Genomic DNA, 14,269 nt, shown 5'->3' on the forward strand with positions numbered 1-14,269 from the left:
ACATAGATGTAAATTTAAACCTTGAAATTTTGGACATGATGCAAAATATTATCACTTCCATAAATGGCTAGAAATGGATACTGTTTTTTTAAAATCAAAATCAGAAGAACAATTTGTACAAAACACTCAAGGGTCAACAAGAAGCGTTGTTGTGACTGGGGAACGGTGCATTTGGTTCAGGATCTGGAATATCAATAAGGGAAAATGAAAATAACAGGAACGCTGAGAATCTCGAGCTCAGGGAGTAACTCGGCCCCGGAACGCTGGGGGCGGGCTTCAGATCTGAGTGACGGGAGCTACACCCAATGAAGTATCGAGCAGGGGCGGCACCTCGCTTGCCCCAACCAATCACAAGTGCCTTTGCCGACGTCATGGGGTGGCACCCCGCCCCAGCAGAACTGGGAGAGGCAGGGCAACTTTCTGGTGAGGAAGATGCAACAAGTTGAGGGAAACTTGAGAAAAGTCCTGCTCTCTGTTACCTTCTTGAGCTTTTGCCAGGGCACGAGTAGCGACTTGAAGAATGCCTGTGTAGAAAGCTGCAATAACAGTGTGGTAAGTACTGTACTGTTAGGAGGGAGTCGCGGTGCACAGAACTTGCACCTGACCGTAGTTGGCAACTGGAGACAGGGAGATGGACAGACATGGTCTGAGGGAGAGGGTAGAAGTGTATTGTAACGATCTACAATATTCACTTGCGGGACTGACTACACATTGAGTTAGTTGACAGTTGGCATGAGATGTTTGCACTGTCAGCCACGCATATATATATTTCCATATGTAACTATATCGCACCTGTTCTTACCAAATAACCATGGGTAAGTTGAACCTCAGTATTTTACCTTAGTAATTTACATGAAAATATATGACAAATTGACCTACGTTATTTTTCCTGTCTATTTTCCATTAACCTTTTTATCCTCGTTCCCAACGAAGACAAATGAATAAAAGCCATGTGAACGCCAAGGTTTAGAGTAAAGTGTAGCTCCTTCTCTACAGCCCAGTGACTCATCTTGTTAGGCGCTTGGTCTGGATCTGTGTGGTAATGAAATTAGTTCAGTGAAGAATTTAATTTTGAGAGACATTTATTTCTAGTGTACGTGGGCTGGCACCAGATCTCCTCCTTTTAATTATCTGAGCAACGGGAGGCTTTTAAAATACGCTGAAGGCATTGATGTTCATTAAAGCGGTGTCTACAACGCTTAAATCGATGGCGAGCAACAATTCCGAGCATTTTAATTCTTTTTAAATTAGTCATTTGATTTGCTTTTGTAGGTCTGCATATTTTTTTGTTGTTGTTATGTACACAAAAATCTATTGGGAGCGGGGCGGGGGGGGTAGCTTTACAGTCTTGCTTAGACTGGACAGAGAAATCTGTTTGGGTCCTCTTGCCATGTTAAGTTGTGCCCTTTAACCAATTATTAATATTGGATGTTGCCTGTACTCAGCTGTACTTTTTCATTCTCTGTCTTTTCTTTGAGGACCCTATCCCATTCCCAGGCACTACATCCCAGCTAATAGTTACCTCACATTCTTTCATTGGAATGGTCTTATCTGTGTACTTAGGTAGAGTACCATTAGTGTCTTGAACCACAAATTCCGGGGGCCAAGGCGTGAAATGTGGTCACATAAATCAAATGATCATACCTTACCATCCAGAAAAAGAGACACAGTGGGCCTAAAATTGTTTCTTTCTAGGATTTGCTCCATCATAATGTTCAAATCTGTGCTATGATGAAGTGCAAAAGAACATTGCTGGACTATAACCAGTTTAAACAATATATATTTCAAACTTATTAGGACAAAATGCTGTACAGTAAATCTCCTTTATCCTACTTCTATGACTCGGGTAGGAGTGGGAGAGTGGCAGTGGCTCATTTTTCCTTTATTTTGATGAATAAGCGTTGTAATCTAAACAGAGTGATTTTACCAACAGGAGCTATCTCTGGAATGTGGCTGCACATTCTGTGCGATTTCCCAGCATAACTGGGGCATAAGTGTAACTGATGTTGATTATCTTCCTCACCCTACCTGACTCAGTAATTCCTGAAGCTAGCTTATCCTGATAAAGATGGTCAAGAAAATTAACAAAATGGAAAAGGATCCAAAAGATGTATGTGGGTAAAATAACTTTTGAATAGTCGAATCAGTCTTTGTTTTGTTTTGCACTGTACAGAAACATGTTGGTTTCAGACTGAGTGAGTGAAGTTAACCAGACTTTACTGCACCAAATTCAAAGCAAAGCTGCTGAAACTTGACCTGAAACAAAATAATGAGTGAGAATCCTTTTCAGCTCCATGCATTTTGTGTTATTTGTAATGGAAAAAGCAGGGCCATATGTCTTTGTATTTTTTTTCTTAAAATGAGGAAATTGTGGCAATGATTGAGTGAGTGTCAGTAAAACTCTGACATTTGTGCCACACAAGTGCTAGGCAGTGGCTGTCTTTTTTTATTCCTTCTTGGGATTTGGGCATCAGTGACAAGGGCAGCATTAGTTGCACATCCCTACTGACCCTTGAGAAGATGGGGAGAGAATCTAACCATCTCCCCTTGATATTCAGCAACACTATATCGCTGAACCCCACCATCAGCATCTTGGGGGTTGCTGTTGGTCAGAAACTGAACTGGACCAGCCACAATAAGTGTTCCTGATCATGAAGCTCCTGAAGACATGAAGGATATAGACCACAGTATGGCTGACCCACCACCTAGCCCTATCGAAAAACAATAAGTTGTGTTCCTAACATCTTGGATGCTCCAACAACATCTGTTGAAGGTATCCACACAGATGATTGTCTAAGAAGTCTGCAAGAGCAGGTCAGAGACTAGGAATCCTGTGGTGAGTAACTCACCTCCCGACTCCCCAAAGCCTGTCCACCATCTACAAGGCACAAGTAAGGAATGTGATGGAATACTCCCCAATTGCCTAGATGAATGCAGCACCAACAACACTCCAGAAGCTCAACACCGTCCAGGACAAAGCAGTCCACTTGGCTGACACCATTTTAAATGTTCACTCCCTCCACAGTGGCAGCAGCATGAACCATATACAACATGCACTACACCAACTTGTCAGCCTACTTCGACAGTACTTCACCTAGAAGAACATGGGCAGAATACACATGGAGATATCGCCTGCAAGTTTTCCTCTAAGACACACACCAGCCTGACTTATTGCCGTTCTGGGTTAAATCTTGGTACCCCCTCCCTTACAGCACTGTGGGTGCACCTGCACCACATGGATTGTAGAGGTTTAAGAAAGTTGCTCTCCATCACCTACTTGATTGCGATTAGAGATGGGAAATTTTGGCCTTGCTAGCGACACCCGTGTTCCAAAACCGAATATTTAAAAAAAAACTTTTCTCCTGTTTAAAAATGATTTGTAAAATTGTGCTGAGTTGCTTGTACAGGATGACCTCGTTGTTGAATAATGAATACTGTTGCCCTGAAATTCTATAATTGCAGTAAAACCTCCAGTGGAAGAACATAAATGGCCAATTTTGGTTTTATATTGTACTCGATGAAACAGTATTTTATAACATTGTTACATCAATATGCCCACGTACAACAGTTCATTCTTCCTCTCATATTATTTTGTTCAAAGTTGTACACTCTAGATCTGAGATTTACTAAGCAATTGCATAATTAGCAAGTTTGATTGAGCTATGAAAGCTAAAGCATTTAAATCAACATCAGTAACAGCATTTCCTTCATTAATCACAGATCTGGGCAAATGGTGAAGATTAGGATGATATCCAGCATTCACCTGAGATGACCTTCTTAGACAACCATCCGTGTGGATACCTTCAATAGATGTTGGAGCATTCGAGGTGTTAGGAACACTGTTAACTTATTGTATTTCAATAGGACCACCGTGCTCCACCTGTCAATAACATCATGGCTGATCTGATTGTAACCTCAACTCCACATTCCCACCTACCCTGAATAACCTTTCACCCCCTTGCTTATCAAAAATCTATCTACATCTGCCTTAAAAATATTCATAAACTCTGCTTCCACTGCCTTTTGAGGAAGACAGTTCCAAGAACACTCAACCCTTTGAGAGAAGATTTCTCCTCATCTCTGTCCTAAATGGGTGACCTTTTACTTTTAACCAGTGTCCCTGAGTACTAGATTATCCCACAAGAGGAAACATCCTCTCCACATCAGCCCTGTCAAGATCCCTCAGGATTTTATGTTTCAATCAAGTCGCCTCTTATCCTTCTAAACTCCAGCGGATACAAGTCTAACCTGTCCAACCTTTCCTCGTTAAGCATCCCACCCATTCCAGGTATTAGTCTAGTAAACCTTCTATGAACTGCTTCCAATGCATTTGCATCCTTCCTTAAATAAGGAGACAAATACTGTACACAGTACTGCAGATGTGGCCTCACCAATGCCCTGTATAACTGAAGCATAACGTCCCTACTTTTGTATTCAATTCCCCTTGCAATAAATTATAACATTATATTAGCTTTCCTAAGTACTCGCTGTATCTGCATACTAGTCTTGTGATTTCATGCACCAGGATACCTAGATCCCGCGGCATTTCAGATCTCTGCAATCTCGCTACATTTAGACAATATGCTTTTTTTATTTTTCTTGCCGAAATGGACAATTTCACACTTTCCCACGTTATGGTCCTTTTGCCAGATCTCTACCCACTCATTTAACCTATCTATATCCCATTGCAGCCTCCTTGTGTCCTCTTCACATCTTACTATCTTTGTGCCATCAGCAAATTTAGCAACCATACCTTTGGTCCCTTCATCCAAGTCATTTATATAAATTGTAAAAAGTTGAGGCCCCAGCACTGACCCCTGTGGCACACCGCTCGTTACATCTTGCTAACCAGAAAAAGAACCATTTATACCTACCCCCTGTTTCCTGTTAGCTAGCCAATCTTCTATCCATGCCAATATGTTACCACCTACACCTTGAGCTTTGATTTTTTGCAATAACCTTTGAAATTACATCGTATCAAATGCCTTCTGGAAATCTAAATACAGCACATCCACTGGTCCCCCCTGTATCCACAGAATATGTTACTTCTTCAAAGAACTCCAGTAGATTGGTTAAACATGATTTCCCTTTCAGAAAGCCATGTTGACTCTACCTGATTACCCTGAATTTTTTCAAGTGCCCAGCCATAATGTCTTCAATAGCTTCTAGCATTTTCCCTATGACAGATGTTAAGCTAACTGACCTGTAGTTTCCTGTTTTCTGTCTGTCTCTCTCTTTGAATAAAGGAGCTACATTCACTAGTTTCCAACCTAATGGAACCTTCCCCGAATATGGGGAATTTTGGAAAATTAAAACCAACGCAACAACTCGACATTGTCAGCCTTGTGGTCATGTAATGTTTTTCTTCTCAGTGTTTCTTTCTCGGATGCCACCTCAAAAGCACAGTTTAGCCTTGTATGATGCTGAGCTATCTAATTGTCAACGTGGCCATCACCTTCAGAATGTGTGTTGAGCCCATGCAGATAGTCTTTTGGAAGAACTGGGTCTCTCCCAAAGAAGAGGCAGTGCAGAGAATAGTCTGTTGAGGAATGTGGAGTACTGTTATATGCATAAACCAGTTACTGAAGGTACTTGGGCTGCCTTCGTTTGCTCCCGGGAGGTAGGGTGCGCAATTTGTTATGAAGGGTATGGTTGAATCGTTCGCATTGCCCATTACCCTCTAGATGATGGGGGATAGTGTGACACTTAACAATATTATTCACTTGTAAAGCTCTTGTATGACTTGTGTCTCAAAGTTGTGCCCTCAGCCACTGTGTATTCTGCATGGAAAACCAAAATGAATGAACCAATCACAGGCTAGAACTCGAGCTATAGTTGAGGCCTTCTGATCACAGGTGGGAATTAACTGTGTAAGCTTGAATATGTCTGTAAGTATGAGAATGTGTTCAGTCCTATTGCCGCTGGGGTTGAAGATTGTGAAACCTATTGTGAGTACTTCCAATGGCCTATTAGGGTTCGGGATCCCATGCAGGGTTGAAGCTGCTTCCCTGCTTCAGGAGCAGTACACCTCTCACAGTTCTGACACTAATTGGCAAGATTGGCAGCCATCCCTGGCCAGTAACATTGCTTTCTTGCCAGCGCAGTTGTCTTTTTGATGCTTGGTGCCCTGCCTGATCGTGAACTGCTTTCAATACTTGAAGCTTGAGACTGCTTCACCTCCCTCCCTTTTGTCATGGGCAAGTTGATAGAGAACACCATCTTTCTCCTGATCCTTTCCCAGCCCCTCAACAGTTTGTCTGTTTGGACTCCTTCGTAAGGTAGTGTTGGATAGGTGGAGCTTTAGTTCTCCAGTAGAAGCAAAGTCTACTGATGTCTTCATCAACATGTTGAAACTGCCTAAGATGGACCTCTGATATAAATGGCAAAGGTTAGACTGTGTGTGGCTCTATCTTTTTGGATTTCATTTCTCACGTCGGCACTTTAACAAATCCCTGCCCAGATTTCATGGGGGATTAGGGGTGAGTGCTGTCACTTGCTTGAGGCCTGTGCATAGCATCAGCTGTGATCCCTTCTAAAACATCAGATGTGGGTTCCCTTCCATGGTTGGTCTTCCGGATGAGGGCATCAGCATTTCCATCACGTTTTCTGGACCTGGAGCCTGAACTGAGAGTGTTTGGCTGCCCATCTGGTCTCTGTTGCTCCAAGCTTGGCGGATGTCTGCAAATAGCTGAGCAGGTCTGTAAAATGTTCAAACTCTTTCACTGATTAGACTGTCTGAACTTTTGAGAAATAGCCTGCAGTTTGAGTTTCATGCTCAAATAATTCTGCATATTCCACTTGATTGGCTTTATAACCATCATTTTCTGCCCTTGAACCTGTAACAGCACAGCTCCTAGGCCAAGAAAACTGGCACCAGTTTCCAGTATGAAAGGGAGATGGAAATCCAGGTAACCAAGGTCCGGTGATGAAATGAGCCTCTGCTTGAGGGTGCAAGAGGAGTTTTTGCATGTTTGAGTCCAGTCTCCTGTGATACTGTGAGAAATATCACGCATGGTGTGTCTTTTCTCACCAGCTCCTTCAACACTTTCTGGTATCCTTAGTAGTTTGTGCATAGCCTTGTACAAAACTCCAACAATAGCCAGCTAGACCAAGAAATCCACGCAGTTCTCTTTGCTTGTTAGGCTGGAGCCACTCTTGTATAGCACAGATCTTCTCATCTTCAGGAGTTGTGCCTTCACCGGTGGCAATGTGTTCAAGGTGCCATACTTTTGTCTGGAAAGATTAGCACTTCCCTGGCTTGACTTAAAAGTTGAGATTGACAAGTGGGATAAGATGGTGTTCAGTCACTTGAGTCTCCTTGAAATTCAAGCTGAAGATGAGTATATCATCCAGATATATAAGGAGGGACTGGCAATTGAGGTCACCAAAGACCTTATCTATTATATACATGAAGGTGGAAAGGGGGTATTACAAAACCCAGCTGCTGCCTTGTGTATTCATAAAGTACTTTGGTTCCCGTTCAGAATGCAATGTCTTTCTCAGTGGTAGCTGGTTAAAGTCATGGGTCAAATTAAGACTGCAGAAATACTTTGCAACTTTTGAGGACTTGTAATGCCTCCTCAATCCTAGGCAGAGGCTAAGCATCCTTATGAGTCTTTGGGTTGAGTGCCTGGTAGTTGGTAGTTGGCATAAATCCTCAGCTTCCCATCTTTTTGTATCACCTTTGAGAAGAATGCTGGGTATTATTATAGGTGTGCTTTTTCCTGTTCATCTGCAGTAAAATTATATAAGCTTAGTGTTTTCACATTGAATAGTTAAGTTGTAAAACATAGGACAGGTTAGCCAGTTATTCTCAAAAAGAAGAAAAAAAACCCTTAAAATATAATTATATGGATTATTCTTCATTATTTTATCAGCTGATGAGCCCTTTTCCTTTTTCAGGTACTTAATTCCATAGACTTGCACCGGGGATGCAATGTTGAAAGAAAACTCTCTCTGGTGAGTTGTATTAAGCAATGTTTAGCATTTCAATCTGCTAAGAGCAACCTATGCAATGTGAGCATTTGGTCAGCTTGTGGAATAAAGACTTGGTTTGAAGTCTGCACTAGTGGCACTCCTTTACTTTCAAAACCTTTCCTCATAAGCACTGACTCAACAGCTTATTACATTAAGATATAAGACATAACATTATCACACAAACTCTATGGAGTATTGAAAATGTTTCTTACATATCTTTCCTCATCTCCAGCTCCATCCAGAGGAAACAAGAGTTTCATTATGATGTTGCTTGTTACTTAAATTTAGTTTTCATTACATTTTAGCCAAATGTATCTCAGAAACTGGGATTCTTTTGCAAAAAGTGATCTCTAAGGAACTGTACTGACTTGTATCTACAAGCCCATAACAGTTAACTACAACTCAGCAACTTTAACCTGGAATTTTAAGTTGACTCTATTACCAGGTGTGATACCTTTTTAAGAAAAGAGTTTGCAGGAAACTGTGTATTTGTGGATGTAAATATGCTTCCATTTAATGGCGGTCCCATTTTTAAAAAGTTTCCTAATTTATCTTATTAAACATTGAAATATATGCAATTATTGAACAGATAAAAAAGTGAGTAATTAAGGCATGAAGACTGGAACTGGTGTATTTCATTAAACTTAATTAGAGTTAAGTGACCTTATTGCAACAGCCAGCCTATTCTCTAATTTGTTTTTTCCTTTTGGGAGCACTGTATGACTTCTTGCCTAGTAGGACAATGAATACCTTTTCTGGCTTGAAATTGATCACTTGGTTCTAATTTCTTAACTCTTTTAAAAACAAACACACTTCTATTCAGACCCCACATCAAAGACAGCCAATGCTTTAATAACCTCTTTTAACTGTCAATCAAATTCTGAACACCCTGCTACAATAATAGGCAGCTTTTGAAACTCCGTCATACATTCACAGTGGCATAATAGCCCTTCAGAAATGTCAACAAAGACTTCTATTGAAACTGCATGAACTGATAGGTCGTCTGGTGTACTTTAGAAAAAAAATTACTGTCAACCAAAGGAGTCCAGAAGATTTTTTTTTTAATCCTCACCATCAGCCTAAACCTATTTTTATATTTAAAGAGCAGGGAGTTAAAAAAAACTTAACATCATGACCATCGTTTTATTTCATCATCATTTTGAACTAATTTGAAGAAATTGTCAACTAGCATTTATTTCTCTAAATTGGAGAATTTTGTTTGGGGAAAAAAAAATTTATTTTTATAAATTGTTGATCTTGGTACGTATTTGCATCAAGTTCTGCCATTCCATTGTGCTTTTTAAGGCAACTGATAGTAATCAAAAGTGATTTATTTTAAGTTTATTTATCTTCAGGATTTCTGTGTTGCTGGCAAGGCCAGCAATAGAGACTTCAAGAAGTATTTGAAAGTGTTCCATGAAAACTTGATAGTTTAGTTGATGCATGAACTTCAAATGAGAACCAATCTTTGAAATTGGATCCTTTCTAGGAAACCATAAATATCTGGATAGCGTGGTATTTATGTAGCCTGTTAGAACATATAGCCATACAGCCTTCATGGGACTTATTTTATCACAAGTGGTCAGCTAAGCCCCCAAATGGCTTATCAAGTTTGTCCAGTGTGTAGCTTGACCATGCAATTCAAGAAGACCCTAGGTTATGCCTCCTGTTTGAGTTGAGATCACTGATCTCAGGTGGGGTGGCAGTAGCGTTGTTTGGTCATCGTATCCCTAGATGAGAAAGGGAAAAATTTAGCTGGGTTATTGCTCCTGATTGCTGTTCAGTAACTCTTGCTTGAAGTGTCTGGTGTGGGGTTCTTTGAAAAGATTGATTAGGTTTGGCCTGAAGTACCCTCTGTGGTTGGATAACCTGCTGACGCTCACTGTTAAGACTCTCAAAAAGAGTGGTCAGTTGAGTACTGGAAGGTGACCAGTGCTTGTGGGCCTGTAGTCCACCTAAGGAATTAATGTCTTTAAGAGGGGGGAAGAATACAGATGGAAATAAGTAAAGGCAGTTGGGGTGATCTTGGTACTGTTTCCTCAGGATTGGGGATACAACACTGGGCTTGTGATTGACCCAATTTTTTTCTCCAGCTCCTTTTTTGAGTTTTTGTAGATGAGGGTAGCTGCTGTTCCAGACATTTGCCTCAGAAGTCCTCCCAAAAAGCATATTTTTCTGTGTTTATTACCATTTTCTAGAACTTCAGTGCTAATTTTGTTAGTCATACAATATAGAAAGAGGCCATTTGGCAGCTTGAGTCCTTGCTGGCTCTCTGTAGAGCAATTCAGTCAGTCCCATTCACCCACTCTCTATCCTGTAGCCCTGCAAGATTATTTCCTTCAAGTGCCCATCCAGTTTCCTTTTGAAATTATTGTTCAGCTCTGCTGTCACCATTCTCATAAGTAGCGAGTTCCAGGTCATTACCACTCACTGATTTCAAAAAAGTTCTTCTCACCACCCCTTGCATCTTTTGCGCAAAAATCTGTGTCCCCTACTCTTATACAATCAGCTAATGGGAAGAGATTTTCTTTGTCTACCTTATCCAAACCTGTCATAATCTTACATGGCTCTATCAAATCTCCCCTCAACCTTCTTTGCTGCAAAGAGAACAATCCCCAGTTTCTCTAACCTAACCTTGTAACTAAAATCCTCTATCCCTGGAACCATTCTGTCAAATATCTTATGTACCCTCTCAGGGACCCTCGCATCCTTCCTAAAATGCTGTAACCAGAACTGGGCTCTAGTTTGGACCTAACCATAGCTTTATAAAGGTTGAGCTCTGAAGAAGGGTCAAATGGACTTGAAATGTCAACTCTGTTTCTCTCTCCACAGATGCTGTCAGACCTGAGTTTTTCCAGCATTTTCTGTTTTTGTTTCAGCATAACTTCCCTGCCTTTGTATTCAATGCTTCTATTTATGAAGCCCAAGATTCCATTTGCTTTGACAGAATAATTAGCGATGTGTCCTGCTGCTTTGAAGATCTATGCACATGAACTCCCAGGTCCTTCTGTGAACTTTTTAGAAATATATTATTTAAGTCTATGTTGCGTCTCCCTATCCCTTCTACCAAAATGCATCACTTCATTTGTATCTGTATGAATTCCATCTGCCCATTCTGCTAGACTACCTATGTTGTGATAACCTTTGACTCAGAAGCAGTAACAGTAAGGGAAATTTGTAATTACTTTAAAATGTTTGGGGAACCTGTAATTTTTTTAAAAAGTTTGAAAAGGACTTAAGATTTTGTATCACTTGTAGAGGAATCAATTGTAAATTTTGGATAATAAGTGTGTTGCAAGTGAAGTGTGTGTGCGCGTGCGAGAGAGAGACAGGGAGAACAGGGGTTTCTTAAAGGCATCGGGTAAAGGAGTCTCTGAGGAATCTATGCTGAACCTACCTAAGGAGGTTCTACAGGAGTGTGCCATTTGGATGATGACCATCTCTGAGGAATTGGGATAGAGTGGAACTACTGTTGCAGGTGACTTGAGGATCAAATCCATTGAATGAGAGATCCTACATCCCAGAGGCCAAGTTAGAAAGTCTGAGAGATTGCACAAGGTGTCACATTTGTGTGAGGAGTGACGTGACTGTAATTTCATGAGATGTATCTTTGTATTAACTATTTAAAGTGAATTTTTTTTTTCCGCATGAAGTACCATTTGTCTGATAATTCATGTTTAATCTGCGTTGATTCAGATTTGTGTTCACGTTAAAGTTACAAAAAGTGAAATCTTTACGGGTAACTTCTTCCTGGGGGTGGTGGGAGGAGAGGGGGTGTTGTTTGGTCAATTTAATTGTTACAATATCCATGGGAATCATAATTAAAGTAATGTCCTGTTGCAGATGGCTGCAGTCATCCTCACTGTTTGCCAGATCTCCAAGTTTGGCATCTTCAGCAAATTTTGAAATTTTGTGTATTCCAATAGCCAAGTCATTTATATTTAAAAGACAGTGGTTCTAGCACTGACCATTATGCAAAGCCACTGTCTACCATCCTCCAGTCTGAAAAATAACCATTTATCATGACTTGCTGTTTTCTGTCCTTGAGCCAGTTTTTATATTTAAGTTCACATACCCTCCATATTCCTGTGAGCCTCAATTTTTGTTAACTAGCCTTTTATGTGATACTTTGTCAAATGCTTTCTTAAAATCCATCCGTATAAATAACTTGCACAGCATTCTATTTATCGGTCTTTTCTACTAGTTCTTCAAAAAAGTTAATTAGATTAGTCAAGCATGATCTGCCTTTTGCAAATCAGTGCTGGTTGACCATAATTAACTCAAACCTCTCCAAGTGCCTGTTGATTTTCTCCCTCCCACCCAATATATTGTTTCTAAAACCTTACCCACCACTGATGTCAAACTGACTCATCTGTAGTTACTAGGAATGTCCTACACCCTTTCTGGAAGGGTGTTATATTTGCCACTCTTCAGTCCTCTGACTCCTCCCCTGTATCTTGGGAAAATTGGAAGATAATGGAAAGCCCTTCCTTTATTCTTTCTATCTCCACTCGTACTTCCTCTAGCAACCTCCAATGCAAGCTATCTGCACTAGGTGACTAATTAACTCTAAGCATAGTCAGCCTTTCCAGTACTTCCTGCCTATTGATTTTCACCCCATTCATTACTATTACCATCTTCTCTTCTACGGATATTATGTCAGCATCCTCTTGCCTAGTAAACACCGATGCAAAGTACTTATTAAGTATTTTAGTCTTGCCCTGTGCTTCTAAATATACATCGCCCTCTTTGTCCCTAATTTGTCCACCTCTTACCATTTGCATGCTGGAAGAAGATTTTTTAGGTTCCCTTTTGTGTTGAATGCCATTGTATTCTCTCATTCTCTCTTTGGCAGTCTTACTTTCCTCTTCACCTCCCTGCTTAGCCTTTTTGTATTTGACCTGGTTCTCACTTGAAGAATTCGCCTGACATGTAACATACACTTTTTTTTTTGTTTCATCATATTCTCTATCTCCCTTGTCATTCAAGGATCCCTGGATTTGGTAGCTCTTGTACCTTTCACCTGTGCAATGTAGTTTAACTTAACATACAAAATGGCAGGTGGAATAGGCCTTTTGAACCTTTGAGACTGCTCTGCCATTCAAGATCATGGCTGATCTGATTGTCGCCTGAGCTCCACTTTTTCCTGCCTTCCCCCATAACCCTTTACTCTCTTATAGATCAAAAATCTGGCTAACCCAGCCTTCATAAATTAAATGACCCAGCCTCCACTGCTCCCTGGGGTAGAGAATTCCCAAGATTACTGACCCTCTGAGAAAAGAAATTCTTTCTCTTCTCCATCTTAAATGGGAGACCCCTTATTCTGGAACTGGGCCTCCTGGTTCTAGATTCCCCATGAGCAGAAACATCCTCTCAGCATCTACTCTGCAAAGCCCCCTCAGAATCTTGTATGTTTCAATAAGATCACCTCTCATTCTTCTAAACTCCAATGAGTATAGGTCCAACCTGCTTAGCCTTTCCTCATAAAACAATCCTTGCATCCTAGGATTCAATCTAATGAACCTTCTGTGAGCTGTGTCCAATGCAAGTAATCCCTCCTTGATTAAGGAGACCCAAATTGTACACAGTTGTCCAAGTGTGGTCTCAATAACATGCTGTAGAGTTGTGGCAAGACTTCCTTACTTTTTTATTCCACCTCCCTTGCCTTCCTACTTACTGGCTTACCTGCATGCTAACTTTTTGTAATTCACGTATGAGGACACCCAGGTCTTACTGTACTACAGAATTCTGTAGTCTTCCTTCATTTAAAAAAAATCCTGATTTTCTATTCCTCCTATTAAAATGGATAACCTCAAATTTTCCCATAGTATACTCCATCTGCCAAATTTTTGCCCACCCACTTAACCTTTTGCTATATCCTTTTGCAGACTCTTTGTATCCTCACAATTTGCTTTCCTACATATCTTTGTATCACCAGCAAATTTGGTGACAGTACCATGTCCCTTCATCCAAGTCATTAAAAAAGCTTGTAAATAGCTGAGACCCCAGCACTGATCCCTGTGACATCCCACTAGTTAGTTTGCCAACCTGAAAATGACCCAATTTATCCTGACTCCTGTTTTCTCTTAGTTAGCCAATCCTCTGTCCATGCTAATATATTATCCCCAACACTGAGACCTCTTATCTTGTGCAGTAACATTATATGTGATAGCTTATTGAATACCTTTTGGAAATCCAAACACACACTATCTACTGGTTTCCCTTTATCTATCCTGCATGTTACATCCCCAGTTCTAATAAATTTATCAAACAAAATTTCCCTTTCATTAAA

General features: G+C 40.5%; 1 long non-coding RNA gene across 1 annotated transcript in view; it reads left to right on the forward strand.

Annotated features, from left to right (window-relative positions):
* The first annotated feature begins 427 nt into the window (after positions 1 to 427).
* The window catches only part of LOC144691731 (uncharacterized), a 46,334-nt gene continuing 32,492 nt past the window's right edge, over positions 428 to 14,269 (forward strand). The window contains exons 1-2 of the long non-coding RNA XR_013579200.1: positions 428 to 552; positions 7,903 to 7,959. This is a non-coding gene — a long non-coding RNA (uncharacterized LOC144691731). The remainder of the gene's footprint in view (positions 553 to 7,902; positions 7,960 to 14,269) is intronic.

The sequence above is a fragment of the Cetorhinus maximus genome, chromosome 16 (assembly GCF_964194155.1).
Source record: "Cetorhinus maximus chromosome 16, sCetMax3.hap1.1, whole genome shotgun sequence".
NCBI lineage: Eukaryota > Metazoa > Chordata > Chondrichthyes > Lamniformes > Cetorhinidae > Cetorhinus > Cetorhinus maximus.